The following is a 22,729-nucleotide window of genomic DNA, read 5'->3' as shown; positions in this document are numbered from 1 at the left end:
GCTGACAATATAATGACCTGATTGTTTGGGAGCATGTCCTCTTCCACTGAAAAACACCTCTAGAATACATACAATTAAATCACCCAGTTAGTTTAATTATTTCTTACTGTGTGGGCATGGTGGAGTTTTTTGAAAGGGTAGCAGCATTGCAACCGCTGACATAATAATTGCAGCGTCACAATTTCTTTCAAATGAAGTATATCTAATTTCGATGGTTACCTAATGCATGTCAAATTCTTTTGGTGTTATAGCTTAATCCGTACATTTGTGGACTTTTCGCTTTTCATCTAAGTTAATTTAATGACTTGAGTATACATAGAAACGTGTACATCCAAAGAATTAGATCTTCCCAAATCTAGCAGAAAATTGCAGAAAACTCAAGGCTTAAATCCTTAGTTAAACGTGTTACTCCATAAAATTCAGCAATGAAAGTCGAATGCCAGTTTTGCAAACGTCACTATTTAACAGAGGCCTTAACAGTTTAAATACATCCAGATGCTAGTTTTCTAGTAAATAAAAGTAGTTAAAAAATATGAAATGGAAAATGCATGGACGCCCATCACCATTTCCACATACCCAGCTACCGGCCCAACAAAAAGAAAAATACCCAGTTCTGGTAGTGAGAGGGATAGGAGTTTGCAATATTTGGAAGTGTTGATAAAACCAACTTGAAGTCAGTATTTTCCTTGATGCAAATTGAGCGGATTACATCTGAAATCCCTGGGTCACCCCGAGGACGGCTGTGCCAGAAATCAAAGGCTTCTGAGGAATACAATTTCGCTAAATAAATGCGATTAATGAATGGAAATTAAATTATTTAAAATGTTTTCTTAAAAATATTAAAATCTTGTGATCTTTTGAAGAAAAAAAACCTGAAAAGACAGACGTTAATTTAAATAAAGAAACTTTGATGTAACTCTAGCAAAGCATGTCAACATCTTAACACTTTCATGTGATGATGGTGATCTAAAAATATACGGAAAGTAGGTTTATTTGATATTATTTCATCTGAAAGGACTTCAAATACCCTTGTCCACACTGAACACTAAAATACAGTGTCAAAGCCACATTTGTGAAATAGGTATTTCCACCAATTAACAAACAAGCGTTGGCAAAAACAGTCGGAGTGGATTACATTTTAAATTATACGCTGAACACATTGGGGTTTATTTAAAAGCCCACTTGCGTCACCAGTGCGTCACTTTTAATGTGGGAAAAAGTGACGTATCGGCGGCGCATGGGGCTTGTAAATAAGCCCTATTCGATGTATCAATGTTGCACTTGGGAAGGGCCACATAGAGGAGCTGCAGGGGAGTGAGGCACACAGAGGGACAGCAGAGGTGGGGCAGTCTGGAACAAGGAGGCGCTGAACGGGACGCGGCCTCACAGATGGGCAACAATAGAGAGCTTGGACAGCAGGGCCACTTAAAGGGTCTGCAGGTGGGAAGGGGGCCACAGAAGGGATGCTTAATAAGGTGAAGCTAACCAAAGTCCAAGATGGCGGCGTGGTAGAGAGGCCTCAGGGCTTTGCTGGGCACAAAATGGAACACGTGTGCACTGTCCCAATTCAGGCATGTGAGGTGGATGCAAGGTGATACTGATAAGTAACGGGAAATATACACTGGAAATATAATGGCGCAAAGAGCAGTGTCTGTAGCACGTTGCCTATCCCCATTGGAAAAGCTCGTGCAGGTCCATATTGCACCACAGAGACAGGAAACAGCACTCCAAGTGGTTCAGCTCCAGGGATTGGAAGCACAGTTGTCCAACACACCGAATAACGGCAGAAGAAAGACGAGATGTGAGCTTTTGGGGCCTCATTTATGAGGCTGTGCGTCACTTTTACGCCGCTGGTGCGTCACGTTTTGTGACGCACCAGTGACGTAAAAAATGCGCCTTGTTGTGCCATATTTACTAAGTGACACATCTAGGTAGATGCGTCACTTTGTAAACCCCTGCGCCACATTATACCTGCGCCAGGTATAAGGTATAATATATGCAAGGGGGGTGTATTGATGCAAGAAAGGGTCGTAGAAGTGATGCAGTGAAATCTATGAGATTTCACTGCGCCACTTCTAGGACACAAATGCGTCAATTTCTTACGCCTGCCTCACAGCAGGCGTAAGACTGACGCAGGCCCTTTCACATGGGGCTTGCCCCATGAGAAAGGATACATTGCTGGAGTTGCGTCACTTTTGTGACACACTCCAGCAATGCGTCACTTTTGCGCCATACAGATACGTCAGAAATACTGACGTATCTGTAACTCCTTGCGCAATGATGCGTCATACTGTAAATATGACGCATCATTGGTGTCGCAAGGAGGGCGCAGTGAAAAGTGACACCGCTGTTTTCATGCAGCGATGCGTCACTTTTCATAAATGAGTCCCCAGGTGTCTTGGATTGGCTCTTAGATCTTGGATCAAGAGGTACACACACAGTGAGACAATTACCATTGGGCCTTATTCCTACCCCTCTCATACTATATATTGAGGGGACATGGCAGGCTTATCACTTTCTGGACAGTGAGGGTTGTTATTGATTTTAGTCCGAAAAGAAGGCAAAAGTAAGAGAGTCATGCTCCACGACTGGCCTTTATTCAACTGAGTGCAGTTACAGGGCAAAACAGTGAGTGTGAAGAGTAGATCAGCAGGAATCTGGCTGCATGCCTATGACTAAGCAGTGACAGCCCGCCAGCCCCGTTGCTACACATATATAGGAGGGCTGAACTTTTTTTTTTTTTAACTGGATCATTAATAGAAGCCTACAAGTAAAATATAAAGCACCTCCACAGGACTGTTCTGATAGTTACGCATTTGGCCTCTTTCCCCACAGTGCACATCAGTAAAGGGAGTTGTCCTTAGGGCAACACTGATCCTTACGTCCTCCCAATATCTGTCTATCCATTCATCTGAATGTAGCTATTCACTGGACTGGCCCATGCCTCAGTGATACTCAAATATGTATGTAAACAGGTTGGTGGATTTTGGCTGCATAATTAACGTAGAAGGTCCACATATCCTGCTCCTGAAGCACTACTGGGTGATTACTTATTTGAAAAAAATATAGATTTTCCTCAGCCTGGTGGACAAAAAATTTGGATTTAATTAAAGATATGGATAATAATATGCAATCTCCTTTATTGACACCAATCACAGCCACCTCTCTAAAAGAACATAGGACACATACTTGATCTGCCCTGGCAAAATTCTTTCTTGTAATGTGAATAAGGCTTATCTCAACATTTTTCCTTTTCCTTGAGGCCTCACTCTTTCTCTCCTCATCAAAGGCTCTCTCTCCAGCTGACTAAAGTCGTCCTTCTTTAGTACTAAGATCCCTTGCCTTTAACAGAATGTCCAATTTCCTCTCCTTTCTGCTTCAAACTTCTTCAGAACGTTTTTCTATAAACATTCTTTATCCTGTCCTCTGTTTTGATTTGCTTGAAATGCTTTACCATAGATTGTATAAGGTTAGCAGAATGTTATGAGGACATGAACTGTGGTGAGCTCACGAGTGGAATGTAGTAGGGTGAGCTCACAGGTAGATAGTTGTGTGTGCGGTGAGGAGAAGGACATTTGGGGAATAGTCCTTTTTACCCTGCTAATGCCTGGAATTTGAATCTGAAAAATAAATATTTGAACCTAAGCTGCGTGTTGTTTGGTTCATGAACGTAACATACTCCATCATATTTTCCTGCTGTTCCCGATCCCTTTTGTCACTCATTTCAGCTGTGAATATATAGTAAACAAACTACTAACATCCATTAAAACACTCCTCTGTCAATAATATCTCCAGCTCTGCCACTCAATCTCTCACAAATATGATGATAATTGAAATGAGGAGCTCGAGAGTGAACCCGATCTGTCTAGCCAGCATGTCAATATGTTTTCAAAGCAAATCTTGGAACGCCACATAATGGCCACTGATATATGAATATGCAAATGTTTCTGAGCATCAATCCAGCGAGTCCTTCCACAGTGTCTACCAACTGCGCCAGAGGTAGCGGAGCTTCACCTACTTAACCAAAGCCCTGCTCGCACCATTAACATTTCATCAGTGGTAGCTCCTCGAGGGAGTGCTGCGGGGCGGTGAGGCGGGTGAGGGAGGGTCAGGGTGGAGGGTAGTAAACTCCGGCATACTGCCAAACAGAGTTCAGTAAATAAATAAATAAATCGAATTACATTGTGTGGGCTGCATCGCCATTTGGCGTTGCAGCGTGCGCAATGTAATTTGTTCTATTTATTTATTTATTTACTTAACTCTGTTCGGTCGTATGCCGGAGTTTACTACACCCCACCCTGCCCCTAACCCGCCCACCCCACTGCCCGCAGCACTCCCTTGAGGAGCCGCCACTGCATTTTGTATTCAAATATAAATGCATAGCAACAAACAGCTTTGGCCACATTATTTCACTAAATCTGAGCCTTTTTGTTTATTTAAAAAAAGGGAATAACTATCCATAGTTCCAAAGACATTCAATCAGAAGGTCATATGCTTGATAATCTCCTCATAATATGAATCAGGGTAAACACTCATCTGCTCACACACAGAAGAGTCACACAAACACCCTGCAATCTAAGACATTCAAACATCACTATTAAAATACCTAGTATTTTGCTGTAACTTCAACTCTATATACATGCAACAATACATTTGCCTCTCAAATGTGGCAAAAAGAGATGCAAATTAAATGCAGAGGAGATATTTAAAGAAGCACAAGAGAAAATGAGAAATAATCATAAAGAAAACAAATTATACATCTATTAAAAATAAATGCATGATGGTAGGACAATGTAATCACAAAATCCAATAAGGGGACGGTGAATTAAAGAGTATTTGAATTAATTGCATGTGTACAAAGTGACTGTCTTTTGTGTGGTGTACCACAGATTCTTATACTATCTGTTTTTTCTAGCAATAGAACTCTATGCGCTTTACTTTGCTAAACAATAGTAAAATGCCTGTACTCCCCCTTTTGCTGTGGTTGACTTGGTGTACTCCTAATTGCCATAAGTCGTTAGTATATGGTAAAATGTGTACTAGGGGCCCAAAAGTTAAATGCCACTAGTGGACTGCAGCACTTCTTGTGCCATCCAATAGAGTGCCAGTAAAGACATTGCTTCATGCAACACATTGGGAAGCAATGTTAAATATTACATCTACTACCTCAGAGTAGGGACCAGATAGACACATGAATCAAAAAGTCTTTTTAATATTTATCAAAAGCACAACTTAATGGTGAAGTCAGATTTTTGATAAATTATAAAGAAAAGTACTTTTTAGAAAGTTACTTTTTCCTTGCCTGAAACTCCTAAAGGCTAATCTACAGGATTCTTCCCACTGTCACCCAGCTGACTAATACCCGAATGAGTTATGAAAACTGCTCCCAAAGCAGGGAAATAAGTCTGGGTGTGAGGAGGTGTTTTTGTTCCACTGGCAAATGACCATTTGGGCTGTGCTGAGAAACTTAATAAACTTTAAAGGAGTCTCCTTTGTCAGATGACACCTGGGCAAGGCACTATTCATGTTCCACTGCATTTAGCACTATTTCTAAGCGCAAAATGCATTCTCACGCTAAATGCTGGGAGTAAGTATGGGGAAAATCCTACCCCAGGAGCACCTTTATAATGCATTATCGGCTGCTCCTGCTGATAATATTGAAAAAGTTGATGTAGTATGAATAATGATACGTTCATGTATAAAAACAAAATTACATCTTTATTGATGAGTTCCCCGTTGTGAACTCCATGTCAACCCCGACTCAGAAATGCATTGTTAGGCAGGCCCTGAGGCCCAAGTCTGAGGTCACTGATTGACCAATCACAGGCGGGATTGCACGTAGCCAGCAGACTAACATGCGATCAGGAAATCCCAGATCAATCCCACAGATAGGTAGATTGTCAGGTGTACAACTACGCCGATGACACCCAAATCATCATCCAAATGGATGAGGTTTCTGGGGCGTCAGCAAGGCTGCAAAACATCCTTAAGCACATAACCAACTGGATGTCACTGAACTCCTTAAAAATCAACCCTGACAAGACAGAGGTTCTACCAATCACTATAATGGGTAGTCCTTGGCATGATGGGTTTTGGCCTAGAGAACTTGGCCCACCTCCAGTACCTGCAGTGGTGGTAAAAAGCTTAGGCATCCATGTGGATGACAAATTATCCATGCGGAAGCAAGTCAGCATGGTGGTAGGAACCTGTGTCGGACTTCTCCGACAACTCAGGAAAATCGCACCACTATTGTCATTTTCAACCTTGAGACAGGCGGTTTCCGCAATGATATTATCAAGGTTGGATTATGGCAATTCGCTATATCTAGGATTGCCCCAAAAACTTCTGGACAAACTTCAAGTGGTGATGAATGATGCCGCCAGGCTCATTTTTAAGAAACCCAGGAATTCCCATGCATCCCCACTTCTGCGCGAGCTACACTGGTTGCCCGTGAGGCAGAGGGTGCTTTTCAAAGGGCTTTGCATTGCACATAAATCACTCTATGGCAAGGCCCCAGGATACATCAAGACCCATCTGACTCCATACATACCGGGCAGGGCGCTAAGATCTGCCGAAGCATTCCTTCTTACCCAACCACGCGTCAGACTAGCCACAGTGGGTGACCGTGCCATCTCTAATACCCTCCCTGCAGTGTGGAATAATTTGCCGATGGATTTGCGGAGGGAGTCTAATTTGATGTCCTTCCGGAAGAAGCTGAAAACCGTTTTGTTTCAGAAGGCCTGGGTGGGGCTATAATATCGGTCGGGTTAACTTAGGAATCTGTTAGTGCTACTTGACAAAGCGCTTAGAGACCCCTGGGTATAATGCGCTATATAAATCGAATAAAATAAATAAATAAATAGGCTCAAGCGACACCACAATAGTCCAGTGAGATTGGCCCCAATAAAGCACACATGGCTGGAGAGGTTTGCCCATTCACAAAACACCATAAAGTCAGATGCCACATGAAGTTAGTAACACTTATGTTATATATGGTAATTGTATTTAAGATGTAAGGGTATGTAATATCCTTGTCTATATGCTTTGGTGAACATGTGCATGTCATTAGGTTCAGTATTTATTTAAGAATTTCCAGTATTCTAATGTGATTCTGTATTCCAGAACATTTGACTACTTGTCAGTTACTAAAAGAAGTTGAATGACACAGTCCTGTTTGCACTGTGCTGCAGCAAAAATAAACAATCTTTTTTATACATCTGGATCTTCAATATGACCTACCCAATCAAAAGACAGGAGATCCAGCACACACAAGAATCACGTGCTCCCCATGCCTGACAGCTGAACACTTTACCCACTGGTTGCATTGTGTCCATGTAAGGTCAAGGCTTACCTAGATTTCTCATTCAATACCTAAACTTATGATTCCAAAGACAGAGCTACACATTCCTTACCAACAAAGGATCGGCGGAAACATTTTATTACATTTAATGAACTGTATAAAAGTCTGTGTTAGACCAATTGTAAATTGAGACAGTCCTCAGACCTTAGGCCAGTGACTGTGCTCCCAACTGCATTGTTTAATTCAACAAACTGTTCCTGATTTTCCAAACACTTCTTGTCTCTTGTTTTTTCAAGGTATTGTTCAAGCAACACTGCTATTTGTGTTCTGTTGCATTTAGCGCTATTTCTCAAAATGCATTCTTGTGCCAATTTGGATGCAAGGGACATTTTTTCACTAAGAAATAGTGCTAAACATAGAACTACTCCTCTTGTGTAATTATGGGCAATCTCACAGAATTCTCACGTAATTCCATGTGATTGCGCTACACCCAACACCTAGTTCTAAACATGTACAACGTTCATATAGATATTTTTGGAAATTACCTTCTTTGCTTTATAGTCATTTAGATTTCTGTAACTGAAACTGTTTTTGTTGGTCATGGGGCTCCGTGCACTTTACTCCTGCTAACCAGTGGTAAAGTGCTTGTGCTCCTTTTTAATCCTTGTAAAATTGTCATATACCTAATTGAAACATTTAACTTATTTGTCATCATTCTCCAGTATATGTTACAGAATATAGATAGGACTGGTATATGAAATGCAACTAGTGAATTGCAGCAATCATTGTCCTAACCACTAAAGCAACACTGTAAAACATGTCTACTTGTCTGCCATCGCAGTTTTAAACTGCCATTTCTGCCTGGCAAAAAACCTCTTTCTAGGCTTAAACCTTCCTTTTTAATACTTATGTCACCCCTATGGTAGTCACTAAATGTCCCAAAGACAGGGTGTATGGTATTTAAAAAGTAGGACATGCATATTCAAAATTTTACATGTCTTGGAATTGAAAAACCTTCAAATTCGTTTTTCACTCTAGCAAGGCTGGCTCTCCTGCAGGGAATCACTGGATTATGTTATAACAATGAATAATGCTTAATGTCTGTTGGGGGCCACTACAAAAAGGATTCAAGGAACTAACCATCATCATCTATAACTTTTTGTCAGTTTCAATAAAAGAATCATAAAAACAGCGCAACACTTTACAATTACAATGCATACATTTTTTTAAAAGACACACACCCTTCACAAGCTGCTTTATAACAGATACAATCATCAAAGACTTATTGTAATACTAATTGAAATTGCAATTTAATGGTAAAGTTGGATTTTGCATTACCATTTTGAAAATAACACTTTTAGAAAGTTGCCATTTTCCTGCCTAAGCCCAATGTGAATATCCACCGAATGGCTCCCATGTGGTGAGACATGGATTGCTCCCAGATAGTGGACAAAATGCTTGGGTGTGGAGAAGTGTTTTTGTTCCTGGATGACCCTGGGGTTGTGAGGTTGTGGAGATCCCCTTCCTGAGCTACAAATGGTGCCTACCCTGTCACTGGCAGATATAGTGCAAACCTAGACCTGCTTTCCTTTTTCTTCATAATTAGCTTGGCTCAAAACCCAGTGGGAGGGGGGTGCTGCCCCCTAATCTGGATTGGAATGAAAACAATGGAAGGTTTGACCATTATCCTCGCCAAATACCTTGTTATACATGTGATTTCTGGTTGGCTAGGGCATGTGTCTAAGCCAGGCAGAAATCACCACTCTAGTCAGGACAAGGGATTTACACGCTGAAGATAACCCCTGCTCACCCCCTTGGTAGCTTAGCACGAGCAGTCAGGCTTAACTCAGAGGCAATGTGTAAAGCATTTATGCAACACACACACAGCATCAACACACTAGGCACACTACAAAAGAAACTCCACACAAGGTTATATAAAAAATATAGCCTTTTTATTATCCAAAACACATTAGAATCAAAATCACACAATATACACTGTGCCAACCTGCACTAGGCAATATTCAAAGGGGATTATATGACAGGGCCAATCGGGCCACTGTCAGAATCATCACAAAACACAAGTAGTAAATAACACAACCAGTAACTACTGGTACAATAATTACTTCAGCATTATATCACATTAGCATTAGGCATAGAACACATTATGCAGAAATCATAAGCATTAAACACATTATGCCGCAGGCATCAACTAAGGGCCTGCGCCCTACCAACACTGACCCCTGGCCAACTGGCCTTCCTTTGGGGCCCAATGCCCTTCGTCCCGAAAATCTGGGTGCTAAGCTGCCACTTGCAGCAAAAGCAATGTGTGTCATGCACTGGGGGCCAAGGGGTGATTCTCAGCCTCCCTTCTCATCACTACAAGAAATGACCCCCTTCATTGCAGCTGCCTGCACTCTAACGGTGTAGCTGGGGAAGCATCAACCATGCCTAGGGGGCCCCCTTTCAATGGGCCCTTTCTGTGCTCTCAATTGGCACCAATCATGCAGCAAAACAGACTTTGCCCTGGCACTCTCCATGCCTCTTAAGTCCCACTCAGGGAACCAAAGTTGCACCCAACTTTGCCAAGAAAAGAAATGCTCCCAGGTGGCAGCTGCCCGTGCATGCGGTGCAGCCTTGAAAGCAGCACGGGCACTAATTGTGCCTCCTATGCCCCACTCACCAGGACTCCTTGCAGGCAAAACAAATGGGTGCTACCGAAGGCACCAACAATACTCAGGCTTCAGCCCCACCCACCGGGGCTGCTCAGGGACTTCTCCGGTCTCCTTGCTGGGGTCGTTGGTCCCAGAGGACCCACCTCTCTTTCCACGACAGAGGAGGCAGAGATACAGTCCACAAGGCTCTAACTTCTCTGGCAGCCACACGCAGGGCTCCCACCAGCACACAGGGGGCTGCCTTCCTTGCACTGTCTCTGGGGGCTTCCTCATGGCTCTCAAGCTGTGTGCTGGGCTCTCACTATCTTGGGCGCCCCGCCTACCACCAGGCAGCAAGATTGCCTTACTTCCTCCTTTGGCCTTCAGTTCGCCTGGATTGGTCCATTTCATTTCACTTTCATTTATATCATTTATAAAGCGCCTTAATCACCCCAAATGGGGTATCTGCGCGCTGAGGACAACTGTTAGTATGAGGACAAAGTTAGAAAAGTAACTGTTTGAGCTTTTTCTGAAACCTAAGTAATTAGTAGTTAGACGAATCTCAAGGGATAGTTGATTCCACAGTTTGGGAACCAGGTAAGAGAAAGATTTTCCCCCCAACCTGGCTTGCCTTATGCGAGGAATGACAAGCAGGCCTTTCCCTTCAGAATGAAGGGAGCGAGGCGGTATGTATTTCACTAGCTTATCAGCTAGGTAGGCAGGACCCAACTGGTTTATACCTTTAAAAACAATACAACAGATTTCAAAATGTATTCTTTTACGAATAGGCAGCCAGTGAAGTTTGTGCAGCAGGGGACGTGTGTCAGGATCCCTAACACTTTAGATTTAAATTCTACAAATGTCTGTGACCAAAAAGACTCTTGCGGTATTAAAGGGCTGAAGACTGGGCATCAGTGGTCGAGTTGGTGGCATTTGCGCAACTGCAAGATGGCCGCTGAGGTGCTGAGGTCAGTGGTCTAGTCTTTTACAGATCCTGAGTGAGGCTGATGTGACGCGCGCACACTTGAGGTATTGCGCACTTCACTGAAGCGTTTCCCTGAAGAGGTTGAGTCTTAGTGCGCCCGTAGAATTTTGCAGTATAGATTTCCAGAGAGTATTAGAGTTTCAGAGCAACGACAGGAAAGAATTGAGGTATAGATAACGTTTACTGAGTAGTCAACGTATCCAGAGTCCGTAGTGGAGATAGAGAGAGAGAGATGACCTCGACGTGTCAACGGAGCTTCGCTCGTCTTCTGAGGCAGAGTCTGGCGGAGTTTCATTTCTACCACAGCAGTAATCAGACTGAGAGCTAAGTGACAGAAAGAGAGCTTTCTTTTGGAACTAATGTAGATAATAGTTTAACTCTGTTTAACGAATCGTCAGAGCTGACAAGAGACTGTGAACTTACCTTTTAGTATTTACGATGTATTTCGACCTGTGAAGAAAAAGCGAAAATTAACGACAATAGACGCTCGTTTAAGCAGCGCAGGGACCAACACATTCATAGAGAGGAAAACGATAGTGGAGAAGACTTACCTGAGATATTTTCCGTGTGGTTACACGCTAAGGAGAGAAAGAAAAGGATGCAAGATTAGAATACCAAGATCAATAGAACCACTTATAGAAGAAAATCGATAAGGTTAATAACAGACAAGAATAAGCTTAAGGAAAAACCCTTCCCAAATACCTAGTAGGTCACAGAATAGAAAAGAAACATTAATAAGAATTCAGGGAAAGAACTAGGTGACTAATTCCTTTCTTAAATGTCTAGCAGATGTAACACCCAAACTTCATATTAAATCAGAAAGACAGCATCAGGCATAAGAAGAGAGGCAAGGTGCTAAGGACTGTGGGTAGGTAGTCATACATAGGAAAATGAAATAGGAAATAAGGTACTAGAGTAGAGTAGTGAAGGGAAGCATATACTTGTTGTGTGCTTTGTTTCCTAGGTGTCTTCGATAGGCTGAGTGAAAGCTGAAGAAGAGTACCAGACGGAAATCAGAATGTTCTGGACCTGCCTCTCCTTGTTCTTTATTATTTTATCCACTTTTCCCCCTTCCCCCTCTCTGATCAGTTAGCGCCAAGATTCTTTCTGGCCCTGAGTGATTGGTAGTGGGAGTCGGGAAGTTAGCAACTTCTGTTCCCGTGCAAGAATTACAGACAGAGCAAGAAATATTAAAGGTGAGCTCTGACAATGTGAGGGGGTCGATAAGGAGCACTGGTTACCAGACAAGCAGCAGTGTTCTGCACCACCTGAAAACCTTGCAAGTCAGATTCCTTAGCGGAGAACAGCAAAGCATTGCTGAATTCCAAACGACTAAGTACCAAAGCATGTCATCTGTTACATTCACCAAGGCTAGTTCAGTGCTATGCCCGAGACAAAATACTGACTGAGATTGGTCCAGACAGTTGGAAGCTTCTATGAAGCCAGAAAGATGGGTATTGATATCCCTTTCCAATAATTTGCTGTAAAGGGTAAGCAATGAGATGGGGCGGTAGTTGGACACATCATTTGGAGACAGTTTAAGATTTTTCCTAATGGGCATGATCGGTGTATCCTTCCATTCTTTAGGGAGATACCCCTGTTTGATGCAACAGTTAAAGATGGAGCAAAGAGGCTCTGCTAATTCGGCTGCAAGTTTTTAAGCTATTTTCGTGGGCAATAATTCTTGAGGAGAGCCTGATTTGGCAGATTTTAATGAGGATTCAGTATCCTGAGTGGTAAGCAATGGAACTTCGTTTAGAATAAACTGACTTTTAGGATCCGGGGCAAAGTCAGTTAACAGATTGTGATTAGTGTTTGTGGAAGAGGATATTATCTTATTGTAGCTGTTCTCAGTTTTTTGTGAGAAATTAGTAGCTATATTGTCACAAAGTAATTGAGTAGGTTCCTCTTCTGGATTGCAGGCTTTAGGATTAATGAGAGTGTTGAGGATGTGAAAAACTGTTTTGGGAGTATTGCCTGATTGCTCAAGTTGGACAGCTATATGATTTTTCCGTGCGGATTTAACATTTTTATGGTAAGTGTCTAGGGACGCTTTATACTGTTCCTTGACTATTTGATCTTTATTTCGGCGCCACTGTTGTTCTAGTCTTTTACATTGACTTTTTTCTGTACGCAGATTCGCTGAGTACCAAGGTGTCTGGGTACAAGTGGGTGCCACACAAGATTTTTTTTCCAGAATTAGGGCATCTAAAGTAGATTTAATTGTGTTTTGAAAGGCCGACAAATAATTGTCGACTGTATCTTATGAAAATGAGTAGTCAGGAGTGTATGCAACATGAAATTGATTAGGAGAAAGTTTTTGCCACTGTCTATAAGTGCAAATTATTGGGGCCTTTTTAGCTACAAGTTCACAGATCCCAGCCAAGTCAAATAATATACATGAGTGGTCTTTCCATGTTAAGGAATAATCAATGTGTGTATTGTGTGTATTTGGCAAGGGCAATTTATTTTAAAATCTCGCGGCAGACAACATTTTTTGTTTCATTAGAATAGGGACGAGAAGGCCCAGCTGCAGCCCTGGTTGATGTTAGCAGGCGCGTGTAATTGGTGTAGTGATCCGCCGCCTAAGCCCGGCTAGAGCCCTGGTTGATGGTAACAGGCGCGTGTAATTTCGTTGAATGAGAGAGTTCAGTAACAGCGCACAGGAGAGGCTGCAGTAACGTTTCTTACCAGGCCTCCAGGTGAACGCGTTTGTCACGCCCCCAGCACACAGCCACAGCAGACGATCTTCTGATTAATGTACGACCCACATGGCATGAAGGGCAGAAGGTAGCACACGCCCCAAGCGTTTCTCACACCCCCAGCGTGCACCTTGATGCGTGCAATTGCGTTCACATGGCATGAAGGCCTCGCCGGACACACGCCCCCAGCGTTTCTCACGCCCCCAGCATGTCACGCTCCCAGCGTGCCACTTGATGCTGCGCAGCAACGTAATTGGAGCTTCTATGTACAACTCACATGGCATGAACGGCAGACACACTCCCCCAGCATTTGTCAAGCCCCCAGCACACGCCCACAGCCCACGATCTGATGGCCGTACCACACGCCCCCAGCGTTAGTCACGCCCCCAGCCCACACCCACAGCACAACGCAGACACGCCCACAAGGAACTACTTTGCTGGCACGGTTCTTTTACCTTTTAAATGTATAGAGGAGTTGGCCTAACGGCTAAGGCGCTCGACCTCGGACCTGGGGATATGGGTTCGAATCTTGGTAACAACGCCAAACATCCTGTGATTCTGGGCAAATCACTTAATCTCCCCGTGCCTAACAAAAATGAATACGTGTCCTCATGTAACGTAACTGGTGCTATGTAAAGCGCTCTGATACCTGATTCAGTTCGGGTCAAGTTCGCGCTATATAAAACTCTGCAAAAATATATATATATATGGTGGCTGTCTGCATAGCCTATGTCCTTCTGCTGCAACTGCCCTTTCTAACGCTGTATTGGGTGTTGTGATTGGTGCTGTAGTTACTGAGATTGCCCGCCTCAAAGGTTTGGGCTCTCTCTTTATAAGTATGGATATCAGACGAATTAGAAAGGATTTGATCTAAAATATGGCCAGCGATATATGTCGGAGCATTGTTCCTTTTTGTGAGGCTGAGGGCAGACATTTCCCTCTGGAAAATGGTGGCCTCCGGGTCACCAAGATTATCACTATGAACATTAAAGTCGCCTAAAAGTAAAAACTTATTTGTTGACATCACATGAGGAGCAATCAAGTCCTGAAGAAGTGAAATAGAGTTGGCGAGAGGTCCAGGGGGGCGGTAAACAAGAGCTCCCTTCCACCTTAATTGTGAGTGAAGATCTAGTCTGAATATAAGAATTTCTATACTGTGGCTGCTATATTGGTCTAATAATATGGCTTTTATCGGATCTTTATATATTACTAGCTGCCCGTCCCGACGTTTTCCGGGTATAAAAAAGATTTACCTGAAGGACGGCAAACTTTACCGAACGCTACCCCACCGCTTTCCAATGCAGCAGGCGTCTTAGAATGCACACGCCCACACACAACAACGCTGAAGGGCACGCACACCTCACAATGTGCACGAATGCTAATCTCATCACAGTGAGATTATCGTTCGTGCACGTCGTGAGGTGTGCGTGCTGTTCAGCATTGTTGTGTGTGGGCATGTGCATTCTGAGACGTGTGGGCGTATGCATTCTGAGACGCCTGCGTTTATCCCCGGTTGGGATCAGTAACACTTATGCCCACAAAGGTTGCTTTGCAACATATGTTAATAACGCCGCCTGAATGGCAATGTGCGTGAATGCGGCGCACCTTGTGTCTTCTATACAGACGTGTGAGAAGTGATTATAACTCATGAATAGAAAGGCGCGCTACTGAATGACACGGCCATTTTTTTGTTATAAAATTTGTGGCACGCCTTTCTGAGTACGCTGTTGTGGTACGCCCCTCTCACAAAGTATAATGTGTGTACTTTGACAAGGCTTCGACCACGCCCCCGACACGCCCACGGCCCTCTGAGTGTGTAGTTTGACATGCCCACACCCCTCTGACAACGGTCACGGCCACAAAGTAAAATGTGTGTAGTTTGACACGCCCACGAACACGCCCCCGACAGGCCCACGCCAATGCCCAAGCCCACAAGGGACTACTTTACCCCTAAGGTTCGTTGACGTTTCTAATGTATATGGTGGCCACCTGTATAGCCTTTGTCCATCTGCTGCAACTCCCCTTTCCAATGCTGTATTAGGTGTTGTGATGGGTGCTGTACTTCTTCAGGTTACCCGCCTCTAGAGTTGCAGCTCTCTCTTTATAATAGTAGTATGGATTGCAATCCCACCACCAGTTTTATGTGACCTGTCTAGTTTTAAAATACGGTAGCCATCTGGTACAGCAGTTGCAATATCCGGAGCGGAGGATGGTTTTACTCTGGTTTCCGTTAGAAACCCAATGTCTGGGAGAGATGAAGAGAGTAAATCCCATATATAATTGGAATGTTTGGGAAGGGAATGAATATTAGCCAGAAAACAATCCCAGTTGGCTATAGATGTACTATTAGTATCAACAATATAAGAGGAGACATTAGCCAATAATGGTGGAAAACTCTGATGACCCCAGAAAAGGTATGATAACGGGCCTTCAATCGAGGAGGGAAACTGGTAAATGCAGGAGTAAGTCCCTTTATCTGTGGAGAGGAAATACAATCTCTGATGGATAACAGCGCCTGCCTCAAGCAGGTTGTAATCACACTAGGATATACTGTTTGCCCTATAAGGGAACCAGCAGGGTTCCTGGCTCCTGGCGATGGACTGGCGCGGACAGGCACAGACGGACTTGCCTTTGGCACGCTTTTGGCGCACCACCGGCGTGCCCGCTGCGTGCGTCTGCTGCGCATCGCCCCCAGCATCCGTTTTTTAAGGGAGGAGGTTAGACCGCTAGAACGCTCACCTCTTCCTACCGGAAGTGTGGTAAATTCAGCTGGAGAGAAGTAGAGCAAGAGAAAAGACTCCCTCCACAACAATTGAGCAATGCTCGTGGTGGACCAGGGAGTTTGAAGCACTAAAGCAGAAAGGAGTAAGTAAAAGTTTTAAAATCAGTACCACTTGTTAGCCGCTTCAACTAACAGAATGCACAAATGCGCAAAACGAAGCCAAATAAAAAGTTGCACTACATACAAGTGTCAGCGCGTCCAACGCGCGTCGCCCACAGCATCCGTTTCTAAAGGGAGGAGGTTGGAGCGCTAGAACGCTGGAGAGAAGTAGAGCAAGATGTTGGCACCACCAACTTCCTTTTTGGCCACGAGTCTCTCTCTGGCTCACAAGTGCGGGGTGGGCTCCTGCCGGTAAATAAACGCAAGAGCGGGGTAGGCTCCCACTCCCATAAGCAGCAACAGTGTGGGGTGAGCTCCCGCTCTGCTGCCGAAGTACCCACAATGAGGGGGAGGCTCCCGCTTTACTGGCTTCAATGCCGGGTGGGCTCCTGCTTCCTCTGGAAATTTGGGGGAATCCCCACGTTGGGATTCCCTCTGATGATGTTGCAGCTCAGGGCTGCAGAGCCCTTGCCCTCCTCTTGAAATGTAGATAGGGTGCCCACGAGGTGCTAAGGCCCCAACAGTTTCAGGGCAAAGGCTGGGCCCAGGCAGACCAGCTCACAGGACCCTCCAGCCGGGAGGCAGTCCCTTGTGGCTGTTCCTCCTGGGGCCCAGCAGCAGCAAGTCATGAGGAAGCACAACACAAACCTGAAGTTACAGCCCCAATACTTATACTACATTTTCCTTTGTTCTGTCCTGGCACTGGGCTTGGGAACCAGTCTCAACTGGTTCTGGGGGGTATTGGAGCACTTTGTTTACAGGGCTCCTCTTCCCCTTTCTCTGGTGGGGGCTCAGTTATCAGACACACCACATGGGGGCGGAGCCAGCATTCACCTAGGCAGGCACAGACCTATTCAGGGGACCACTCCTCCCACTACTCCAAATGCAGATCTCCTAATCAGCCTAGCGCTGACTCACCCTGCCCTCCCTGGAACCCCACCACCTCACTAGTCCCTGTCACTCCAGAGCCAGACATGCAATACACATCAGGGAGGCAGACACATAGCACACAGAAATGACAACTTCGAAAAGTGGCATTTTTAAAATAGTGATTTTAAATCTGTGCACACCATTGTGCAGCGTTTATTATTACTATGCCAAACATACCAAACTTGACCACACTGCTCCTCTCAAATCAGGAATTACCACAGAAACACTTATCAGGTAATCCCCAATGCATTCCTAAGAGAGGGAGGCCTCACAGCAGTAAGAAACCAAAATGGCTGTTTGTCACTACCAGGACATGTCACACACTTAAGGTACATGTCCTACATTTACCTACAATGCACCCTGCCCATAGGGCTAGCTAAGGCCTACCTTAGGGGTGAATGACATGCAGTAAAATGGGGGTCACCGGCATGGCACATACGGCGTGCACAGGCCCTGCAATGGCAGAGGCCTGGGACAGGTTTGAAAGGCTACTTTGGTGGGTGGCGCAATCAGCGCTGCAAGCCCACCAATAGCATTTAATTTACTGGCCCTGGGTATCTGAGATACCACTTTCAAGGGACTGGCGGGTAAATTAAATACACCAAACAGTCGTATACCAATCTTACTATGTTTACCACAGAGAGCACATGCACTTTACACTGGACAGCAGTGCTAAAGTGCCCAGAGTCCTAAAACCACCAACTCCATGTCAGAAAAAAGGCTATGAGGAAGGCAAAACGTTCAGGGATGACCCTGCAAAAAGGGCCAGGTCCAACATACCTGAATATGCATTGGGAGCTCTGACCAGAAGAATAAAAGGTCTGCCATATTGGGTTTAGGTGGAGAGGAGAATTGTGGGTTAGTTTACCATAAACTGCACAGATTGTGCTGTAAAAGAGAGTAAGGTCTACCGTGGGAATTTTTACCCAATTAGTTAGGGAGTTGCCAGACGTTCCCCCACCCGCAGGCTGGCATTGGACATAAAAGTAGCATCACCAGTAGACATCTAATAATTGACCTGCACTTGTTAAGATAAGAAGAAAGACTGCCCTGGTTTCTGAATTCTGAAGGAAGACTGGACCTGCTTGTCTAAAACCCAGGACCCCAGAACTGACTCAAATGGATACACAACACGCTTCTGTAGGTCTTTCCTGCAACTGCCCATCTGAAAAGTTATAAGTGGGCCTGCCCTGGACCCTGCTGTTGGCCTTTGTTGGAGTGAGTCCCAACCCTCAAGGGGTGCCTCCCAGGTCCTGTAACCTTAACTGGTATTAAAATATACTCTTCCTGCCTAAACTTCAAAAGCTAGGACTACAAACTTTTTTCCAACGTTTCCTCCAAAGACGCAGACTGAGTTTGCCTTTGAGCTGTAGCCGTCAAATCACTTGTTGGAATCAACTGCCCACAGGACTCTCTGTACTTTACTCCTGCTAACCAATGGTTCAGCCTCACTGAAGGAGACCTAACTCCCCAAAAAACTTTTAAGTCTGAACATAGAGGGATTATTCAGGACTGATGCTAAGCAGCAATCCATCAATGACAAGCAAGACTGTGTTGGGACCCAGCTCTTCAACAAAATGCCACTGTCTAGTCCTGCATCAAATCCATCTTGCCCCGCTAAACTTGTGGACAATCACTTTTTCTCCAGAAAAACGTTTAAGTCAGAAGGTCAACTTTCCAGTGGGCCGAATGTGGTGCTGTAACCAAAAAGCACACAGTCAGTGTCAGCCTTAATTTTTGACTCTAACCCAGTCTAGTGTAACTATATAACCACAGATGATGTTGTGTGCTTTTGCAAATATTTGTTATTCATATTTTAATTCATACTTCAAGTTCTACTGATTGAATTTTTGTTATCTTGGTGCCATTTTATTTATTAAAATAGTCTCTATTTATTTCTGAATTAGTTTGAGATTTTTCTTGTGTTGTGTTTTTCACTCTATTTCGGTTTGTATGCTGCAGAAATACTTTGTATATTGCCTTTTTGTTAAGCCTGACTACTTTTGTGCCAAGCTACTAGAGAGTTAAGCACAGGTTCATTTAGTGACTGATGTTAGCTGGCTCTTTTTCAGGAGAGATATTTATCAACATGTGGTTTAAAATCTTAAAAACAAGGGCCTCTTTCTATTTTATATTTTCACCTGAGAATGTATATGGTTTTATATCTTATATGGTTATTAAAGAATGAATATTTATTGGATTTGATTTGATTAGATTTTTGTGATTTATCCTGCTAAGGACTGTGATTATTATTTAAAGTAGGTTATCAGGCCTCTTAACAAATATCCCAGTTTCTTGCGGCCCGGTTTTTAAAAACAGTCTGGAATCTGCAGCTGTGAGTTTCTTTCCCAGCATGTTTGCAGATTTCAGATTTCCATTCACAAAAATACTGGAGGTTACGTCTGCAAAACTGTATAACCCGCAGCTTTCGAGGAATAATCTTGAAAACGTTGTGTTATTCCTTTTTCACATGCAACAATGTGCATGATTATTTCTGCATATAAAAAAGATAACGAGTACTTCGAAGTACTTTTCGTCATGATGAAACCATTTTCCACCCACCCATTGGCAAATGTATGTGTTATTAACACTGCCTTCACAGGATGGAAATAGATTTATTCCTGCACTTGTCAAAGGTGCACATTCAAGCATTTCATCATTGAAGAGGTACATAAAAGGGATTGTAATTACCCACAAATGTGAATGTTTATGAGGTAAAAATGCAGAAACATCTGAGCCATGCCTACCTAGAAATATCCACTTTCGACCAACAGGAGATTTTCTCACCCAGAAACATCCATATGAGTAATTAAATTAAATTGCTCCACTACGGATGTGTCTACAATTGCTAACCTCTCTGTCCCGGCATTTATATGTCCCAACAATGCTGTTTTAATATTTTAGGTAAATTGTTTGTGTCATTTATGGGTAACCTTAATATGAAGACTAATTTCGAGAAATTCCATATAATTGCCTGTAGGGCTGGCAGAAAACCTTGACAGCTCTAAAGCTGAAGGAAAAACATCTAAGAATGGCACGGAATTTCTGTTATCACGGCCTGGTGTTTGGTTCAGGCAATTCCTGCCAAACACAAGTGAATGCAGCATGTTTAAGACTACGAAGAGCGTCAGGTTCTCTTTTTAACTAACACCAGAGGATGAAAGGGATACTATCTCCCCCTACCTTAAGGTTTACAAGTTGCAATGTGCCCCTACAGAAACAGATGGAGCAGGGGTGTGGGACTGTCACAATGTCTCACCCATAAAAGTAGAAAAAAAAGAATTTGTAGGCGGTCGACGAACCTTCCTTCTCCGGTCCTAATCCAATTTTATTTTGCATACCGAACTTAACCTAGATTATGTCTCAGATGCCATCAAAATGACTCCTCTCTTGCTTTGGGTGTGTGTGTTGAGCAACAATGTAACACATTTTAATAGAACAGTGATATTGGATATTGGGTCTTTCCATCCCATGGTTGAACTATGTCAGCAAAGCTGACATTGGTCTCATTGGAATGTTTACTACCTCTCGTTCTATTAGCAAATCTGACAAGAGAGTGGTCAGGACTACTCATGCGGAATTTCATCTTGCACAAAGAACTCAGGAAGCTCTCTGCAAACATACTGTTCGTAATTATTTTATCACTCTTTCAACTGGATACACAGCAATGTACCTTACTCTGAATCTCACGTGCCCTCCTTTTTAGGTTGAGTCTAAACAGCTCTTGCGCTGTTAGGCGATCTGTTGTCTGTACTATGTGGGGTCTGACTTCTCCCACGATTTGGATTGGCTTTTGTGTGTGTCAGTTATAAATTGGAGCCTGCAAATGGCTAATGGTGGGTGTATGCCCCACCTTTTTCCTCAAGTTCACTCCCATGGAGTATTGTCGCGGGAATGAACAGGTACAGGCACGCTGCTTGTTTTTAAAGCAGCATGTCACTCAGCGCTTTCATTTTTATTTTTCAGCCGTGCATATGTTTTCATTTCAACACCACTGCACGGCACACTTTATTTATTTTCTTTCAACAGTGGTAATATATTTTCATGTCAGCACCATGGCACGGCAAACATAATTTTTTTTTTTTTGCAACCGCAGGTAATGTTTTCATTTCAACAGCGCTGCACACTGCATGGTCACTTAAACAATAGCGGCCGTGCCTAAAACGACTTTTATCCTGAAAAAAACACCATATCATATGATATACCATCGTTCCAAGATTGTTTAAGCAGTGCTCTGCTTTGGGGCCGGCTACTAGAGGGCTTGGTCCACTTGAAAATGCAAACCGGCGCTGCCTCATGGCCGCCGCGCTTCATGTTTGAGAGAGGGACATGCTGTCCTTTGTGCCCTTCCTGAAGGGGATCCTGTTTTGCAGGATTTGCCTGTTGGATGCAGCAGCTTCAAAGTGGAGTCCTCCAGGTAGGTACCCGGCAGCAGCGCCCATGTACCAAACCGAACAGGAGTCCCCTTCATGTGCCCATTGACTGAAACATTGCCTGAGTCGTTTGAGGCTCGAAGAACAACAGAAAAGCTGTAAAGGCTTACCCCGGTGAGACTTGCTGGGCAACGAATCCTGTTGCAGGGGGGTGTTGTCTCTTTTCATGGGGTATAGAAGCATTTAGGCGTCCAGTATAGTAGCAGGTTGGTAGGTGGCTCATAGCGTAGTCGCCTCCTCCGACGGTAACAAAACAAAACTATAGTATAGGTTATCGCACCAGAGGCTTAATTTAGTTTTTTGGTGTATTAGGACAATGTGTGCCAACCTCGGGGGAACCAACGTGCTTGCTGTGAATGCAGATTTTGTAGCTTGATTTCCAGTTAGAGCAATTGGAAACTGTATTTCGCATCCATTGAGCTTTCAGTTTGCTTGTACTGTAGCAGGGATTCCGTTCTCCTACAGAACTGTGCATAGAGATTTGGAACCTCAGTGAATTAGGGCGGCCCAAAACTCACCTCAGTACTCAAAATCCCCTTACCGAGCTAGCAACAGTGTCTCATTGGTCATAACAAACTCCCAATGTTTAGACAAACCAGAACATGAACTTACAATACCTCAGGTCACGTGGAACACATGAGCACTCTTTCGTTATACAATCATTTCAAACCAGAACGTGGAGTAAATGGGGACACATGCACATTTGAAATATTTATTTACTAATGCCGTTTTCTCAAACGCAGTATCTTAGATAATACAAGGAAACATATTATCAGAAGCAAAGTTATCAGCATAGTTACTAGTCCATAGAAAGCAAGAGGTGACAGCATGCTAAAATGCTGTAATG

Source organism: Lissotriton helveticus, chromosome 2_2, assembly GCF_964261635.1.
Source record: "Lissotriton helveticus chromosome 2_2, aLisHel1.1, whole genome shotgun sequence".
Classification (NCBI taxonomy): domain Eukaryota; kingdom Metazoa; phylum Chordata; class Amphibia; order Caudata; family Salamandridae; genus Lissotriton; species Lissotriton helveticus.
This window is presented reverse-complemented; position numbering follows the sequence as displayed.